Raw genomic sequence first — 391 nt, forward strand, 5'->3', positions numbered from 1 at the left:
TGATAAAATAAATAAATAAATATATATATATATATATATATATGTATAGATACATGAGTACTGATTACAGCTTTCTTATTGTACAATGTAAATTTAATATAACAAGTAGGAATAAAAGTTTTATTAAGAAGTATCTGTTTAAATAAAGATAAATGCAGTGAATATTAAGCTGCAGAATAAAATTTTCAAAATTATGATAAAACTATTAGTGAGATATGAAGTTTCAATTGTCATTAAATGCAAGACTCAACATAGGACAAGATATGTGCATGATCTCTGTGTGTAAATAAAAGGACACAAGTACATGTAGCAGTATGATTTTATTATTGTCTGAAAGAATAAATAGAAACTTAACTCTGGTTACCTCTCAGGACAAGGACCAAGGAGGTGA

This window comes from Fukomys damarensis, unplaced genomic scaffold, assembly GCF_012274545.1.
Source record: "Fukomys damarensis isolate Sample0158 unplaced genomic scaffold, DMR_v1.0_HiC HiC_scaffold_3, whole genome shotgun sequence".
NCBI lineage: Eukaryota > Metazoa > Chordata > Mammalia > Rodentia > Bathyergidae > Fukomys > Fukomys damarensis.